Source organism: Vombatus ursinus, unplaced genomic scaffold (genome assembly GCF_900497805.2).
Source record: "Vombatus ursinus unplaced genomic scaffold, bare-nosed wombat genome assembly UNPS02011369.1, whole genome shotgun sequence".
NCBI classification, from domain to species: domain Eukaryota; kingdom Metazoa; phylum Chordata; class Mammalia; order Diprotodontia; family Vombatidae; genus Vombatus; species Vombatus ursinus.
Genome location: NW_020951147.1, coordinates 1924503 through 1943054, shown reverse-complemented (window position 1 = coordinate 1943054; position 18552 = coordinate 1924503).

Genomic DNA, 18552 nt, shown 5'->3' with positions numbered 1-18552 from the left:
CTCTCTGTGACCCCATGTGGGCTCTTCTTGGCAAAGATACTGTAGCGATTTGCATTTCCTTCTCCAGCTCATTTTGCAGATGAGGAAACTGAGGCAAAGAGGGTGAAGTGACTTGTCCAGGGCCACATAGCTAATAAGTGTCTGATGCTAGATTTGAACTCAGGAAGATGAATCTTCCTGACTCCAGGCCAGGCACTCTATCCACTGCGGGGCACCTCACTGCCCTGTTAGATTCTCAGAACTATGTAATCTTGGACAAGTCACGTCCTCAAGTCTCACTTTACTCAGCTATAAAATGAGGGAATTTATCAACAAATCAATCAATAGACATTTATTAAGTGCCTGCTATGTGCAAGGCATTGTGCTGAGGGCTGGATTTAACTAGGTGGTCTCTGAGGTCTCTGACTTGCTCTGTGACTCTAGGCTGGTGATTATCCTTCCGAAGACCTCAGTTTCCACCTCTTTAAAATGGGGAGGCAGTGTGAATCACCACAGAGGGTCACAGAGAGATGATACGATCTTGCTGACTTGGAATTTAGGTGGGTAGGGAATTGCTGACAAATTGTCCCTGAATGTGTAATCTTGGCCAGTTCCTAAAATGGCCCCTCTGGAGATGAATTCACGAGAGCACAATGAAGTCCAGATTGGAAAGAATCCTCAGGGACCATCTAGGCCCAATCGTCCCTGAATGCCGAGGCCCTCCGCAACATCACAAACCACTGGTCATCCAGCCTCGGCGAGCTCACAAGAAGGGAGACTCACGGCCACTCGAAGGCTCCAAAGCCACGTTAGGGCAGCTATCATTGTCACAAAGTTTCTCCTGACTCAACATCTTGTGGATGTGAATGCTGAAAACTAAAAATAAATAAATTTTTTAAAAAAAAGAAAAAAAAGTTTCTCCCGACATTAAGACTAAATCAGGCTCTTTGCAACTTGCCCCCGTGGCTCTTGCTTCTGCCCTCCAGGAAGACAGATCTGCTTCTTCCTCCAAGTACTTGAAGACAGTTCTTGTCTGCTCTGGCCTAAATATCTCTAGTTCCTTCAGATGATCCCTGTGTGACACGGACTGGAGACCCATCGCCATTCTGGCTGCTCCCCAAGCACCCATCCCCCTGGGCTCCAGTTGCCCTCTCTGACCGCCTACATCTCCACAGCGGTTGCCTTGTCTTCTGCTCCCTGGCCTCTTCCACTTTCCATCCGTGCTTAGCTATCTGATGCTCTGGGACAACTCCATCCCAGGGCTGAATCCCTATGAACAACAATAACATGCCTCAACTCACTCCTCAATTATTAGCACACTCCCACTCCATCATTCTCTCCATATCCAGTGATCTGAACCACTGATTGCCATTGTTCAGACCTCATTCTCAGTCCCTTCCTGACTCTTCCCTTATTACTATCCCCCTCAAATCAATCCCACGCATATCTTATTCCCTTGCTACCCATCCCTCCTACTGTACTCTCTGAAATGCCTGTTCCATAGGCAATGAACTACTTTTCATCTTAAAACATTCCTCTGGCACTATGCACCTCCAACTCCATCATCTTTCACTCACCAAGACCTGCCTTCTGATGATCCCTCCTCCCTGGCCACCCTTTCCAGTGCTGATTTCACTTTTACCTGTGCCCTTAACTCCCTGGTTGCCGTGGGGGAGTTGGAATACTCCTTTCCCCCCATTGCCATTTTCAGGTTCTCCCACTACCACCGTAACTCAATAACTTCTCATCATTTGACATTCATTCAATCTATATTTATTACCCAATTACCCAGTTAAGATTCTGAGAGCTGTTGTCTAACAGCTTCCAGGACAGACTCCTTCTTCCTTCTTCAGTGACTGGCTCACAGCCTTTCCACTTCCTGCCCTTGTACTAGGGAACTCCAACATGCATTTGATACTCCCTCAAACACCAATTTCTCAACTTGTTCACTTGCTTCTGACCTACTCTTTCACCCAACCTCAGCTACACACAGAGATGGTCATATGCGCCCTCATGTTGCCTTCCTCCAAAGCACCACTCCCATATTCATGAACTCTGAAGTTCCTTTTATCTGATCACGATCTGTAATCACCCTACCTCCCTCTGCACTGCCACCCCCAGCTCTGTTCTTATTCCTCAGTATGACCTCTAGCCCTTCCCTCCTCAGTTCTTTCCCAGGCCATTACTCCTACTCTGGCTACACTCTCCTCCTCCCACACTGACCCCCTAGTGAAACAGTTCAATTCTACACTATCCCTTTCTTTTGAGTTCCTCACCCCCTTTTCACTCCAAAGATCTTGCCCTGCCAAGCCTCAGCTTTGGATCACTCCCACCATCCACTGCTTTTGTTCCTACATACATATTACTGAATGAAGCTGGAGAAAATAACAAATCCATGCCTACTGGGTCCACTACAGAGTTATGTTACATAATCTCAGCTGGGTCCTCACTGGTGCAAGGCAATCTTTCCACCCCTCCCTAAGCAACTCACTATCCCATTCTACTCAGGCTTTTTAAAATCTTTTCATTCATCCTCAGATCTCCCATGATGCCTCCTTCCCTCATCCTCCAGCTGAGAACTTTGCCTCATATTTCACTGAAAAAAAGATGAGGTCACTCTCTGAGACCCCCTTCTTCTCCCTTCCTCCTCATCACCCAGATGCCTTCTACCACCTCCTTCACCCCTGTCTCACATGAAGAAGTAACCCTTCTCCTCCCTCTCTGCCTGCACAAGTGACCCCATTCCATCCCGTCTTCTCCAGCAGATTCCTTCACTATCTCACATCTTCAATCTCTCTCTGCCTACTGGCTGCTTCCTTGCCTACAAACATGCCCATGTCTCCCCCATTCTCAAAAATCTCTTACATGATACAACTACCCCTATTAATTATTGTAATATGTGTATATATATATAAGATATTATAGATCTTTCCTGCCTCATTAAACTAAACTTCAGAAAGCCATGTATATTAGATGCCTCCATTTCCTGTCCTTTCACTCTCTTCTGAACTCTTTGTAGTCTGGCTTTGGACATGATCATTCAACTGAAACTGCTCTCTCCACAGTTACTAATAATCTCTATTTAAAATAGTTTTTTTAATTTTTATTTTCAGTTTCAAATTTCTATCCCTTCTTCCAGCCCTTCCCACACCCAATGAAGACAAGAGATGTGATACCCGTGATACATAAGAAATCATATGAAACATCTACATATTAGCCATGTTGTGGAGGAGGTGGAAGCAAGAAAACTAAAGAAAATAAAAGAAAACATGCTTCAGTCTGCAGTCAGAATCCATCAGTTCTCTCTGGAGGCAGATAGAATTTTTCATTATGAGTCCTTTGGAATTGTCATGGATCGGAGGGCAGAGCCAAGATGGCGGAGGGAAATCAGTGACTGTCTTGAGCTCTCTCCCAAAGCCCTCCAAATACCTAAAAAAATGGCTCTAAACAAATTCTAAAGCAGCTGAATCCACAAAAAGACAGAGTGAAACAAATTTCCAGCCAAACACAACCTGGATGTTTGATCAGAAAGGTATATCGCTTTCGGGCTGGGAGAGGAGCGCAGTTCGGCTTGGGTGTGCAGGCCGCAGCAACCCTGGAGCAGGCCTCAGAGGACTGAATCATGGGCAGCTGTGGCAGTTTCCAGACTTCTCAACCCCTCAATGCCAAAGACAACTTAGAAGGTCAGTGGAAAAAGTCTGTGACTGAGGTGAGAGGGGAGCTAGGTCTCAGCCGCAAGTCTCGAGTGGCCCGGGGCCGCAGCTTTTTCCTGAGCTTCCAGCCCACAGATTGAGGGGGAATCGAGTGGCTGATCAGAGGCAGATTGCAGGGATCTCTTTGCCAGTGCTGAGGCAGGAATCTCTTGCTTTACTGGTGCTTGAATCAGGGTCACAGTTCTGAGGAGCGCTCCTGGGGTGAGGAGGAACGCTGGTGCGGTGGAGCTTGTTGTGGTGGTGCAGAGAAAACACCTCTCCCCTTATCATACCACCTTGGAAGAACTGAAAATTTACGAGTCCCTAGAAGTAGCTCTGAAAACAGCTGTACAAACCCCCGAAGCTTGGGACAGTACACTCTTCACATTGGAAGCAGACTTTTACCTTAACAAAGATTTTAAAACTTAAGTAATTGGCCGGGATCATGAGTAAGCAGCGCAAAAAGAGTCAGACTGTATTATCTTACTTTGGTGACAAAGAAGATCAAAACATACAACCAGAAGAAGACAACAAAGCCAAAGCTCCTCCATCCAAAGCCTCCAAGGAAAATATGAATTGGTCCCAAGCCATCGAAGAGCTCAAAAAGGATTTTGAGAAGCAAGTAAGAGAAGTAGAGGAAAAACTGAGAGTGATGCAAGAAAATCGTGAAAAACAACTCAACAGTTTGCTAAAGGAGACCCAAAAAAACACTGAAGAAAATAACACCTTAAAAAATAGCCTAACCCAAATGGCAAAAGAGGTCCAAAAAGCTAATGAGGAGAAGAATACCCTAAAAAGCAAAATTAGCCAAATGGAAAAGGAAGTCCAAAAGCTTACTGAAGAAAATACTTCTTTAAAAATTAGAATAGAGCAATTGGAAGCTAGTGACTTTATGAGAAATCAAGACACTGTAAAACAAATCCAAAAGAATGAAAAATTAGAAAACAATGTGAAATATCTCATTGGAAAAACAACTGACCTGGAAAATAGATCCAGGAGAGAGAATTTAAAAATTATTGGACTATCTGAAAGCCATGATCAAAAAAAGAGCCTAGACATCATCTTTCAAGAAATTATCAAGGAAAACTGCCCTGATATTTTAGAACCAGAGGGCAAAATAAAAATTGAAAGAATCCACTGATCTCCTGAAAGAAATCCTCAAAGGAAAACTCCTAGGAATATTGTAGCCAAATTCCAGAGTTCCCAGGTCAAGGAGAAAATATTACAAGCAGCTAGAAAAAAAAAATTCAAGTATTGTGGAAACACAATCAGGATAACACAAGATTTAGCTGCTTCTACATTAAGGGACCTCAGGGCATGGAATATAATATTCTGGAGAGGAAAGGAGACAGGATTACAACCAAGAATCACCTACCCAGCAAAACTGAGTATAATCCTGCAGGGGAAAAAAATGGTCATTCAGTGAAATAGAGGACTTTCAAGCATTCCTGATGAAAAGACCAGAGTTGAATAGAAAATTTGATTTTCAAATACAAGACTCGAGTGGAACATGAAGAGGTAAACAGGAAAGAGAAAATCATAAGAGACTTATTAAGGTTGAACTGTTTACATTCCTGCATGGAAAGATGATATTTGTAACTCATGAGACCTTTGTCAGTATTAGGGTAGTTGGAGGGGAAAAAATTATATGTACATATATATAGATATAGATAGATAGAGGGCACAGGGTGAGTTGAAAATGAAGGGGTCATATCTGGAGAATAAAATTAAGGGGTGAGAGAGGAATATACTAGGAGAAGGAAAAAGGGAGAGGTAGAATGGGGTAAATTATCCCACAAAAAAAAGAAAAGAAAAGAAAAGAAAAGCCTCTTACAGTGGAAGGGAAATGGGGGAAGGTGAGAGGGAATGAGTGAATCTTATTTTCACAGGATTTGGCTTAAGGAGGGAATAACATACACACTCAATTGGATATGGAAATCTGTCTTACCCTACAGGAAAATGGGGGGGAAGGGGACAAGAGAGCAGGGGAATGATAGAGAGGAGGGCAGATTGGGAAAGGGAGTAATCAGAAGCAAATACTTCTGAGGAGGGACAGGGCCAAAAGAAAGAATAAAATAAATGGATGGGTGGGGTAGGATTGAGGGAAATAGAGTTAGTTTTTCAGAGCATGTCTACTATGGAAGTGTTTTGCATAACTGCACATATATAACATATATTTAGCTGCTTGCCTTATCAATGAGGGTGGGTGGGGAGGAAAGAAGGGAGAAAATTTGGAACCCAAAGTTTTAAAAATACATGTTTTAAAAAAATGTTTTCACATGCAACTGGGAAATAAGAAATACAGGAAATGGGGTACAGAAATCCATCCTGCCCTACAGGAAAATTGAAGGGGAAGGGGATAAGAGAAGAGGGGGAGAGATAGAAGGGAAGGCAGACTAGAGGAAGGGATATTTAGAATGCATGCCATCTTGGGGTGTGGGGAGGGGCGAGATGGGGTGAAAATTTGGAACTCAAAATCTTGTGGAAGTAAATGTTGAAAACAAAAAAATAAATAAAAATTACCATAAAAAAAGAAACTAGGATCTAAAAAATAAATAAATAAATAAAAATTTAAAAAAATAAAAAGGAATTGTCATGGATCATTGTATGGATAAGAGTAGCTAAGTCTTTCATAATTGATTGTTATTACAACATTATTGTTACTATGTGTAGTGTTCTCATTCAGTTCACTCTTGCATCAGTTCACATAAGTTTTCCTAGGATTTTCTGAAACAACCCCCTTGTCATTTCTTATAGCATAATAGTTTTCCATCAGAATTATATATCATCATTTGTTCAACCATTTTTCAATTTCCTATTCTTTGCTACTACCAAAAAAAAGCTGCTATAAATATTTTTGTACATATTTTTGCACATATAGGTCCTTTCCTCTTTTATCTCCTTTGGGGATACAGATTTAGTAGTGCTGTTGTTGGGTCATGTCCAAAACAGAACTCATTGTCTTTTCCCCAAACCTTCCCCTCTTCCCAACTTCCCCATTACTATCAATGGTACCACGATCATCCCAGTCTTCCAGTCTCAAAGCCTAGGCATCATTCTCAACACCTCCCTCTGTCTCATTCCTCTTCCCCAGGCCTAAGACTCTGTCTCTCCTCTGACACTGCCCCCACCCTGGTTCAGGCCCTCATCTCCTCACCCCTGGATTATTGCAATGGCTGCTGGGGGATCTGTCTGTCCAAGTCTCTCCTCATTCCATTCCATCCTCTGCTCAGCCATCAGATTCATCTTCCTAAAGCCCGGGTCTGCCATGTTGCCCAACTATTCAATAAGCACCAGTCAATCCCAATTACTTCCATGATCAAATATAAAATCCAATGTTTGACTTCTAAACTCCTTTTTAAATTAGTCCCTTCTTACCTTTCTCTCTTCCTACATCTTCCTCCCTTCCATATACTCCTTCATCCAAGGGTACCTGTCTCCCTGCTATTCCTCACACATGATGCTTCATCTCCCAACTCTGGGTATTTTTATTGGCTCTCTCCTCATCTCCTTCTTCCATCTTCCCTGGCTTCTTCAAGTCTCAACCCAAGTCTCAGCTTCTGACACAATTTGCATGAAAAAACATTCTGTATCTATTCATAATACTTTACTGTAAAGTGGAGGATCATTGTATGGCTATAAAACCCTACTGCACATATTGTGTTCACTTAAAATAAAAGTCAAAGGTATTGTTAAAAAAAAAATAAAGTCTCAGCTTCTGTAAGAAGCATTTCTCAGTCTTCCTTAGTCTTACTGTCATCACTCTGAGGTTAGGTCCAATTTTGCACATATCTTATTTGTACATAGCTGCTTCTTATGTCTCTCCCCATTAGACTTCGCTCCTTAAAATCAGAGACTCTTCTGTTTTGTTTTGTTTTTTGGGGGGGAGTTGGCCTTTTCTTTTATTTCTGGTACTTACATAGTGCCTAGCAGGTGGCAGGTGTTTAATTAATGCTAGCTATTAGATCTTTCTTAAACTGCAATGCTCAGAAACAAACACAACACCTTAGATAAGTTCTGACTAGGACAGAAGACAGAGAAACCATCAGCTCCTAATTTCTGGATCATCTGGACCAAAGTCCTCACTTCACAGAGAAAGAAATAGAGACAATCCCAAGAGATGAAAGAGGCCTACCCTAGGTCCTGCCCGCAGTTAGAAGAACAGATCCAAGGCTGGAATTCAGGTTTCCTGACACGCAGTCCAAGGACCTCTCCTCACTGCACTATGCTGATTGATTTGTATAAATCAAAAACATTTTCTGTTTATCAGATGTGTATATGGGAGTGGGCAGCAGTGACCGGGAAGTTCCCTGACCGGTGGGATCAATCTAGCAGGAGGCTAGCTTCTATTTGGAGCCTTCCAGTGTCCACGCCTCTCACCAGGGACTGTGTGGCCATCAGCACCTTGTTAAAAGAACTCATGACAGCTCCGGGTAAAAACTCTGTGACTGGAGCCCGTTTGCTTGGGAGCTGCCTTTAAGGTTCCCTTGGGGATGGGTTTCAGACGTTAAGGCTGGCCCCACAATCATCCAATTGGCTCAGACTCTGGGGAGGATGGACTCTTTTCTGGAGAAATCTGATCAAGCCTCCTCCTTTTTATATGGAAATACAAAGAGAGCTCATCAGATTAAATCAAAATGAATGTCTGTTCTTTAGCGGGGCACAAAATTGTGAATCATGCTGCTGGACCTGGACGGGATCTCAGAAGTCATCTAGTCCAACCCCCTCAATCAATCAACAAGCATACATTGTTGTTGTTGTTGAGTCATCCAGTCAGGTCTAACTCTTCATGATTCCACAGGCCACAGCATGCCAAGCCCTTCTGTCCTCCACTATCTCTTAAAGTCTGTCCAAGCTCATTTCCATTGCTTCCATGACACTATCTATCCATCCCATCCTCTGATGTCCCCTTTTCCCTTTGCCTTCAATCTTTCCCAACATCAGGGTCTTTTCCAGTGAATCCTGTCTTCTCATTATGTGGTCAAAGTATTCACCTTCAGCTTCAATATTTGACCTTCCAGTGAATAACCTGAATTAATTTCATTAAGTATTGACTGACTTGATCTCGTTGATGTCTAAGGGACTCTCAGAAGTCTTCTCCAGGACCACAATTCTAAAGCACTGATTCTGTGGCACTCAGCTTTCCTTACAATCCGACTCTCACAGAAACCCATTACCACCGGAAAAATCATAGCTCTAACCATATGGACCTTTGTTAGCAAGGTGATATCTCTGCTTTTTAGTATGCTGTCCAGATTTTCCATAGTTTTCCTTCCAAGGAGCAAGTGTCTTTTAATTTCCCAGCTGCAGTCATCATCTACAGTGATCTTTGACTCCAAGAACATTAAATCTGACACTGCTCTCATTTTTTCTCCCTTATTTGCCAGAAAGTAATGAGACCAGTTACCGAAATCTTCGTTTTTTTATGTTAAGCTTCAAGCTAGCTTTTACACTCTCCCCTTTCTCTTCATTAAGAGGCTTCCTAATCCTTCACTTTTGCCATCAGAGTGGTATCACCTGCATATCTGAGATTGTTGGTGTTTTTCCTGGCAACTTTAATTCTGACTTTTGATCCATCCAGCCTAGCATTTCACGTGATGTACTCTGCCTATAAGTTAAATAAATAAGTTGATAATATACAACTTTATCACAATCATTTTTCAATCTTAAACCAATCAGTTGTTTCATGTTTGGTTCTAAGTGTTGCTTCTTAGCCTGCATACAGGTTCCTCAGGAGATAAATAAGATGAGTGGGGACTCCCCTCTGTTTGAGGACTTGCCACATTTTTTTGTGCAGCACGCAGTCAAAGGCTTTAGTGGAGCCAATGAAGCAGAAGTAGATGTTTTCTTTTCTTTTCTGGAATTCCCTCGCTTTCTTCATAATCCAGTGAACATTGGCAATTTGGTCTCTAGTTCCTCTGCCTCTTCAAAAACCAACCTGCTCTTCTGGTGATTCTTGGTTCACATATTGCTGAAGCCGAGCTGGCAGAAACTCAAGCATAACCTTGAAGGCACGTGAAACAAGCACAATTGTTCAGTAATTTGAATACTCTTTGATATTGCCCTTCTTTACGATTGTCACACAAACTGATCTTTTCCAATTCAGCATCCATTGTTAAGTTTAGCAAATTTGCTGGCATATTGAGTGCAGGACTTTAACAGTGTCACCTTTGAGGGTTTTAAATAGCGGAGCTGGAATTCCATCACCTCCACTAGCCTTATTTCCCCCAGTGCTTCGTAAGGCCCACTTGGCTTCATTCTCCAGGATGTCTGGCTCTAGATCAGTAACCAACCATCGTGGTTATTGGTGATGGTAACATCTTGCTTATATAGTTCTTCTGTGTATTCTTGCCTGCTCTTCTTAATCTGTTCTGTTTCTGTTCAGTCCCTACCATTTTTGTATTTTATCATGCCAATTTTTGCATGAAGCATCTCCTTGATAGTCTTGTATGACTGTGATGTTGAACTATTTGCTTTGGATTCAAATAGACATCATTAGATCATGCTTGAGATGATACCCCTCTACCGCTTTTCTCACCCTTTTATTGATTGTGGGGGCTACTCCATTGCTTCTAAGGGATTCTTGTCCACAGTAGTACAAGTAACGATCACCTGAATTAAATTCACCCATTCCCATCCATTTAAATTCACCGACACACAAGATGTTGATGTCTAATCTTTCCATCTCCTGTTTGAACACACCCAGCTTACCTTGGTTCATAGATCTTGTATTCCAGGTTCCTCCACAATATTGATCTTTGTAGCATCAGTCTTTCCTTTCATCACCAGCCATATTCCACAGCTGAGTTTCCTTTGGGCTTTGGCCCAGCTACTTCATTAGTACTGGTGCTATTTGCACTTGTCCTCCACTCTTCCCCAATAGCATGTTGGACATCTTCTGACCCGAGGGGCTCATCTTCCAATATAATCTCTTTTATCATTTCGGTACTGCACAAATTAAGAACCTGCTATGTACTGGAGACTGTGCTAAGCACTGGGGAGATACAAAGTCAAAAGTGAAACAAACCTTGCCCTCAAGGAGTTTACATCCTAATGGTGGAGACAAAATGTTTATAGATGGTCCCTAAACATTTATTAAGCACCATGTTCCTGGCATAATCCTAAGCCCCGAGAATACAAAAAGAGGTAAAAGATAGCCCCTGCCCTCAAGCAGTTTACAATCTAATATAGGGCAAAACACATACAAAGTAAATACAAGGCAATTTTGGAGGGGGGAGGGGAAGAGGAAGCCTCAAGTAAATAGGAGGACCAAGAAAAGCTTCCTATAGACGATGGTTCATGAATTGAGCCTTGAAGTGGGCATCTCAGGCATGGAAGATAGTCAATGCAAAGGTAGGCAGATGGGCAATAGGATGTCACATGTGAGGAACAGCAAGGAGGCCAATGGCCTTCATTTTAGAGATCAAGAAATTAAGGTTCTGGGAAGTTAAATGACTTGCTCACATCACACAGGGATGTGTCCACACACACAGTCTATAGGGAAAGAAATTCATTCAAGTCCCCAGCTGGGCTTCCTGGCCCAGTGGAACAGTCCAAGAGTTGATGGAGAATTCAAAGCTGAGGTCAGACAGTCTTTCCTCCTGCCTTCCCAAAGATCTCTCTAGAGTTTCTCCTCAGGCAAGAGAATGTAGAAGCTGATGGCCACTGGTCGATAGAGAAGCTAGTCCAGTCATTGAACTGGAGCCTGAGAGCTAGAAGGGACCTTAGAGGTTATCTTGTCCAATGCCCTCATTTTTACTGATGAGGAAACTGAGGCCCAGGTAGGTTAAATGGTTTGTCTGAGGTCACCCAATAAGTAGATGACAGAGCCAGGATTCAAACCCAGGTCTTCTGTATCACGCCACCTTCTTCTTCATGTTATACCGTAGCACTACATACAATGTTCACAAAAAATTCCCCAAACACAAGCACGTAACTGAAGAAACAAAGGATTGTCAACATATCTGTGTTTTACTGACCCAAACCTGAGGTGGGTATTTTTTGATGATCACATGGAAAATGCTTCTCCTCTTGTATTTGAGGATTCAGGTAATGAAGCATGAAGTGTGGCAGAAAGAGTCATGGCTGAGAAAAGCTATGATCAATATTTATGCTTCCTAACCTTGAAAGTGAAAACAACTCATTCGTTTGGTCAGTCAGCCACTGGCATGTGCACTAGCTTATCCACCAAAGGACCTCAAGTCTGGTGTTTATTGCAAGGTCATAATGGGCACTGAAGAGGTTTTTATTTTGCTTTTTTTTTTCTCATTTGTGATGCTGATTAAGGATCAATCAATTCATCAGCAAGCATTTGTGAAGTGCCTGATATGGGCTCACCAGTGCACTAAACCCTGGAGATAAAAATTAAATAGTAATTGCCCTCAGGGAGCTTACTTTCTAATGAGGGTGACAATGTATACATATGGGTATATATTAGGGTGCCGATCACTGCCAACTGATATTGGGGTGAGTCTGACTGCTTCAAGTCTCTCCTCACTCCAATCCACCCTCCAATCAACCACCAAAGTGATTTTCCTAAAGCATTGTTCTGACCATGTTACCCCTCCAAGCCTCACTCAATAAACTCTGGGGGCTCCCTATTGCCTCCAGGATCAAATACAAAATGTTGTTTGCCATTCAAAGCCTTTCATAACCTGGCCCCTCTTACCTTTTCAGTCTTCTTACACCTTACTACCCAACATGTCCTCTTCCATCCACCAACATTGGCTTCCTGGCTGTTCCACCACCAAGACCCTCCATCTCTTGGCTCTGGGCATTGTCTCTGGCTGTCCCCCATCCCTGGAATGCTTTCCTTCCTCCTCTCCAAACACTGACCTCCCTGGCTTCCTTTATGTTCCAACTACAATCCTCTCTTCTACAGGAAGACATCCCCAACCCCTCTTAATTCCACTGCCTTCCCTATGCTAATTATTTCCTATTTATCTTGTATAGAGCTTGATTTGTGTATATTTGTTTACATGTTGTCTCCCCCATTAGACTGTAAGCTCCTTGAGGGCAGGGTTTGTCTTTTTTCTCTAGCAAAGAATAGGAGATTAAGAAGTTAGAACTCTGTATTTTGGGGGGAGATCTTCTAAATCTAAAAGATTCTTCTATCTTCATGAAATCTCTCTGGGGACAGTATCTTCTTGCCTCTTGGCTTTTTCTTTCTTTTTTTTTTTTTTAAAAGAACACCACAAGGTCTTCTGCCTGCAAGTGACACTATGATCTCCACCAGGAATTGTATATACTTGGACCATTAGCTTGAAGATGGCCTTAGAGGCCAGAGCCATGGTGCGGTTGAGGCACTTGTTTGGGACTGCACACTTTTAATTCTCATCGGAAATAAATCAGACATTAGTTTAAGAACTTAACTACATTTCATCAAGAAAGCAGGAGAAAGATCTGATTCAACAGCAATTAAAAATCATATTAAAATAAAGTTAATTCCTGTACACCCCCACTACTGAGGCCACACTGGATTCCAGTTACAGCCCACAAGCAAACTTCCAGATCTTTTTCTAAATTCATTAGAAAACTGCACTCAGGTCCTATCTTTCCTCCTCAAATATCTACCCCTTTGTTAATTACTTGGCTATTTCATAGAGATACTAGAGTTTGCTTTTAGATGGACAGGACACAAGGAAGCAGTTTTCTAAGTAAACAGAAAGGCACATTTCTTGTTTCAAGGACTTTCCTAAGAACAGAGAAACTACAGGAACCCTTCCAAACACACACACACACACACACACACACACACACACGGATGGAATAATGTTCCTCCAAGTTCTGGGATCCTGGACTCCCCACTTGCAGAACTGGCTCCCGAAGTGGTCCCACAGCTGTGGTTCTCCATTTGGCAGGTCCCAACGTCTGGGCTCTCAACCCCAGGACCCACCATTGTATGTGACTGACAGGGGAAGCCGCTCAGCCACATACACTGCCCAAGCTGTCCAACTCTGATTGGGGAAGGACAACCACTCCTTAATGACTTCTAAATTAACCAGATAAGAGCATCTCACAGGATCGATTACAAGATAATGGGATACTAGATTGAGAGCTGAGAAGTACCTCCAAAGCCATCTGGCCCAATTTCCACCCCTCCCTTCCTATTTCACCCACAAGGAAGCTGAAGGCCAGGGAAGTTAGAATGGAATTACCAAACATTCAATGAGTCATGTGAGATTCCTGCCTTCTGTACACTCAATCGATGTCCTTGTTTGGATAAGCAGACTGCTGAAACTAGCTTGCTGTTTGGTCTCCATTTCCCCAGATGTAAATAGGAGGAAGGGTTAAAATAGCTATTCTGGTACAAGGGGGAAAGCACTAACTCTGGAGTTGAAAGTCTTAAATTCAAATCTTGCCTCGGATGCTTGCCTAATTGGACCTTGGACAAATCACTTAACATTCCTGGCTTTGGCTAGATGGACTTAGGAGCTGTGGTTCTGTGATCTTTTCACCTCTCTAATGGTGACCCTTAGGGCTCATCTTACCAACGGGGTCTCTGCCGCTGTCTGTCCCCGTTAACCCCCCTGTCTGAAGGCAAACAGGAAGACGGAGCCCAGTGTATTGGACCCCAGCTATGGGGGTTGGCAGTACTGATGTCTTCCACATGGGCATGACACACTGTAACTGGGTCCAGCTGCTCCAAAAGTGCCACATTCCATTGGCAGGGATGAGGGGATGCTAGATGCCAAGGGTGTCCCAGTTCCCATGGAGCATCTCCAAAGGGCTTGGGGACACCCATAAGTCCCTTGGCCCGGATGGTTCATTCCATACCTAGATTCTGAAGCAGCAGGGACAGTAGAGAATCGTTCCTAATGCCTGCCAGCCCTTGGCATCTGCCTCGAGGGTCACAGGAAAGGACCAAGAGCTCAGAGAATAGTGGCCTCCATTGAAATAGTTAACAGAGGCTCCATGATGGCGACAGTGACGACGACGCCCTTCGTTCTCCCTCTTCTGTGGTCAGAAGCAGCTGAAGTGACAGCAGCATCATGGACCGTCTCCAGCTTCGGAGCCAGGCTTCTGAGGCTGGTTTTATTTCTATCACATGTGGTGGGGAGAATCGTCTGATGATCTGTGCTGTTTTCCTTGGGGGTTGCCAGAGAACCTCCTAAAATCAATGATGGATGAGAGGCCAGTCCTCAGAATAACTCAGCCCAGAGAGGCATTTGTTTGGGAATCCCAGCAATCCCCATCTGGGTGATGAGCAGAGTGACTCTTGGGAGTCCAAACAGCACAAAAAAAAAAAAAAGAAAAGAAAGAAAAAAGATTGTCAGCTCAAAGTCATCAATGGATAAACCAGTTTTTTGCTGTAAAACGGCAGACCTCACACAACACAGTGTCTGCCTCTTCCCTATAGCAATCACTGGCATTTGTCTGCTCTTTAAAGTCTGCAAAGTACTTTATAACACACATCCTCTCATTTGAGCCTCATAATGAACCAACATATTGTGACCATTATTCTTCTCATTTTACAGATGAAGAAAACTGAGACTCAGGCATGGCCTGAGGTAGGAGAACCAGTCACCATATCACCTGCCTAGTTCCAATCCAAGCAACCATGTGGGAAACTTGGAGGTGCCCCGTTTCTGGCTATGTGGGACTAAGGGCTCCACGCTATATGGTGATGGAAAGTCTTTGAGTTGTTGTAGAGTGAGATGAACAGGGAACTCTGGAGTTGCTGGACTGTGAATGAGGGAGTATACAAGAGGGGTAACCCATACTTTCTTCTCTCTTTCCTCCGTGGCTGAAAGGAGGTAGAACCTTTGGGCCACCTTCTCCATGGCCCACCTGGCCAATGGTAGCTGTCAGTACATGGCTGCCCCTCTCTCTCTTCTGTTGCCTTCCCTGATTAGATGACTGAGTAGCAGTGTTGATATGGGAGTGCCCAGGCAGAGAGAAATCTTATGGACATTACAAGATCTGGAGAGGCTGCAGAGTGACGGCTGGCATCTTCTTCTCCCTCAAGGTCCAGAGGAGAAAGTATGTGCAGCCTGTTCAGAAAGAAGTGGTACCTAGGCAGTTAGGGGTCATCACAGTGCACAGAGTGCTGAACCTGGAGTCAGAAAGACCCGAATTCAAATCTGCCTTCAGATACTTACTAGCTGTGTGACTCTGGACAAGTTACTTAACCACTATCTACCTCAATTTCTTCAGCTGTAAAATGGGGGTCATAATAGACCTGCCTCCCAGGGTTATTGTGAGCATCAAATGAGATGATGTTTTTTGTGTTTTATTTTTTTACAATTACATGTAAAAACAGTTTTAACATTCTTTTAAAAAAAGTTTTGAGTTCCAAATTCTCTTCCTCCCTTCCTCCCCTACACACTCATTGAGAAGGCAAGCAATTTGATATAAGTTATACACGTGCAGTCATGCAAAACATATTTCCATATTAGTCATGTTGTGAAAGAAAACACAGACCAAAAAAAAAAAAAGACCCAAGAAAAATAAAGTATGTGTGTGTGTATGTGCATGCTTCAATCTTCATTCAGACTCCATCAGTTCTCTCTCTGGAGACGGAGAGCATTTTTCATCATGAGCCCTTCAGAATTGTCTTCAATCATTGTATTGCTGAGAATAGCTAAGTCATTCACAGTTGATCATTGTTACAATATTGTTGTCACTATGTATAATGTTCTGGTTCTACTCACTTCTCTTTGCATCTGTTGATGTAAGTCATTCCAAGTTTTTCTGAGAGCATCCTGCTCATCATTTCTTATAACACAACAGCATTCCATCACAATTATATACCACAACTTGTTCATCCATTCCACAATTGATGGGCATACCTTCAAATTTCTGATTTTTTATCACCACAAAAAGAGCTGCTATAAATGTTTTTGTCCATATAAGTCCTTTTCCTTTTTTTTTAAAAAATATCTCTTTTGGATACAGACCTAGGACTGGTATTTCTGGGTCAAAGGGTATACCCAGTTTTATAGCCCTTTGGGCAAGATAATATTTATAAAGTTCATAAATGCTTGTTCCCTCCCCCACTTCCCTTTCCCTGGCACAGCAGCAGAAAGGCCCAGTCCAGCATCGGATTGATCTATCCCTGCAAGGAGTCAGACCAGCTGGACAGTGGAATAATTCATCAATTTTCAGTATAAAGCCTTGAAGCAAGCTTCATGAGTACTTCACAAAAGAAAAGAATGTTCAGGGCCAGGAGTCAAAGGTTACCCATTTCCTACACATTTTCTCTATATGTGTGCCTCACTACCACTGTGACTTTAAGAAAGACTCTTTTTATATTTTTGGTTGAGTTAATTCTAAGTTTTGGGAATAATGTATTGTACCAATGGTTCTTAATATACCTTCTCAGGAAATCCCTTTTCTAAAAGTGAATCAATCTCCACTGGCTAACTATTAATGGAGAGCATACTGGCGGGGGCTCAAGAGCAGCAGCACAAGAAACCTAGTTCCTCAGGGTTGCCACCATAGCCCTAAGAGAAAATCAGTAGCCACTGCCTGTGGACCCAGTCTGCCATTTTGAGTGGGTATCCACTGCAGAGTGGCTCCAGAGAGGCAAATCCAGGATCCCAAGACAACCCATGACATTGCTAGACCAGATAAATTCCTTCCTTATACTGAGCAAAAATGTACCTCCTTCCGTCCTTTACTAATAGTCTTGCCATGTGGAACCACACAGATAAAACCAAATCCCTTTTCCATGTCATTGTCCTCCAGATATTCAGAGATAGTCAGGTCTTTCTTCTCTAGCCTAAACATCTCCAGGTCCTCCAGCCATTCATTCCTGGCACATTTTCTAGACCATTAGTTAAACTGGTGACCTTTCCCTAGGATGTGGCCTAGTAGCACTATTTCTTCCCTTAGCTTCTAGGAGCTGGGCTTTTCTCCACAGCCTGGACTTAGTGACTGATAAAAACTTTGCAAGAAAATGGTAGAAACCATGCAACATATCTCTGCAGGTTGCAAAAATTTAGCACACCCCATCCCCAATAGCTAAAAGGCACCATTGAGCAACCAGATTTATATGCTAGAAATAATAACAGCACTTTAAAATTTCATTTAGATTATTACATTCATTTTACGGTTAAGGAAACTGAGGCAGATAGAGATTAAGTGACTTGCTCAGGGTCAAACAGCTAGCAAGTGTATGTTAGGATTTGAACTCAGGTCTTTCTGACTCTCAATCCAGCACTGTATCCACAGCACCACCTAGCTGCCTCAACTCTCCTTCATAAATGTAGAGATGACTAAGCTCCACACTACACATACAAACCCCAAAATGTGCTTGAAAAGTCGACAGACAAATTCTACTGTAACAATAGCAGCACCACAGGACAAACTACTTCCCACAACCATTCAGATATAACATTGACTCATAAAAATGTATAATAATGTTTTTATATACGCACCATACCAAATACTCGGTCTCCAAATTACATGGAATGAAATGCTCTCAAAATATAGAGACCTCAATATATGATAGCCACCGGGGCACAGGGTAAAGAACACATTCTCACATCTGCTTCTGGAGTTCTCTCAAAGATATTTTCAGGGAGCCTACTGAAGATAAGCTTGCACCCCAACACTTTTATTCAGCCATAGAAATAGATATATTGCATTATCCTGCGCAATAGTAGTCTGCCTGCTATCAATCAGAAAATAACAATGGTAGGAGAATAATTTGGCCCATGCCGATTTGGATCTGAACTTCATTGAATATAAGATGAAAATAAAAGTAATTGATGTTATGTTTCTACCAAGCTGTAAATTTTATAAATAAAGGACAGACAAGAACCTCTGTGAGTAGAAAAGAAGCTGCCTACTGGGGACCAAACTGAAACTGGCCAGTGGGGCAACATGGTTTTCTTTCTTTCTTTCTTTCTTTCTTTCTTTCTTTCTTTCTTTCTTT